This window comes from Lucilia cuprina, chromosome 3 (genome assembly GCF_022045245.1).
Source record: "Lucilia cuprina isolate Lc7/37 chromosome 3, ASM2204524v1, whole genome shotgun sequence".
Lineage (NCBI taxonomy): Eukaryota > Metazoa > Arthropoda > Insecta > Diptera > Calliphoridae > Lucilia > Lucilia cuprina.
This window is the reverse complement of record NC_060951.1, coordinates 28160375-28161641: the sequence shown is the minus strand read 5'-3', so window position 1 is coordinate 28161641 and position 1267 is coordinate 28160375.

Genomic DNA, 1267 nt, shown 5'->3' with positions numbered 1-1267 from the left:
TAAACTCTTCTCAGTAGAGAGAACAAAAATAAAAAAAATATATATTCAGAACAAAAAAAAAATAAACACTGAAAAGTCATAGTTTTATACCACAAGCGCCCCTACAATCAGTCTGTCTGGGTAAAATACGCTTACATTAATACTAGGCCTAGGTTATCAACCAAATTCACAAAAGTATTAATATGACCTAAGTTTGGTTATAACCCTAATGTGCCATAAAGTATTTAAACAATTTTAATAAGAAAATTAAAAAAAAGTTGTTTCGAAGGATATTATCCTTTAAAGCTTATAGTGGCATGTATTTAAAGGACAACATTGCCAATAACCACATTCTACAGCTTTAAACTCAAAATAACGCAATACATAAAGAGCGTAAAAGTTAAAATAAACAAAGGAAAATGGTGTCAGTTTTACGCGAGAAGATAAAAATTTATAATAATGTTTTAAACCACTTTTTCATAGTATTTTCTAATGTTAAATAAGCACTATTTAAATTTAACTTTAACGTTTATGTGTTGTTTATCTAAGTCCCTAGATTAATCAATGTACAGAATAGGGGAAAAATATAATGTATTTGAAATAAAAATGCCAACCACATAATTTACCCTTTTCATAATATTTATATATCCACAGCAACTTATTTACAACATTTACATAGGCGCACGAGAAACATAAAGTTTAATAAAGTGGTTTAAGCTAATATAAGTTGTCACAAGAAAAAAATACAATAACGTAAACAAGAAAAAAAGTAAAAAAGTCCTATCATATAATACCCTACACTAGCAATTAATAAATGTCTATTGATTATATATTAATTTTGATAATAAAGCATTAAACATGTTTTTTACCTTAATTCCGAAATAATTTTACAATTACCTTAAACAGATAGATTTTCTAAAAGAGATGTTATTTATATAGAGTATCAGATTATCGTGTTTTTACTGTCATACTTGTCATTCTCTGAAGGGAACTGTTTTTGTAAGCTAGAGTTAAATGAGTCCCTATTATAACAAAAATGCGCAGTATCATTTGGACTAAAACTATGGCAGAAATCCTCGCGATTTCTTTACTGGAACACACTTGGGTGCTGTACACTGATGATCCTTTTGAGAAAATCAAACAATCATTAAGGATTAAAACTAAATTTTGCAAATTTAAGTAAAGACGCTAGAACATTTAACACAATTATGAGCCTATTATTTCAGGCGAAATAAAGGACCTAGAAGTACCCGCCAAATTTCATCATATTATCTTGAAAATTGGTTTA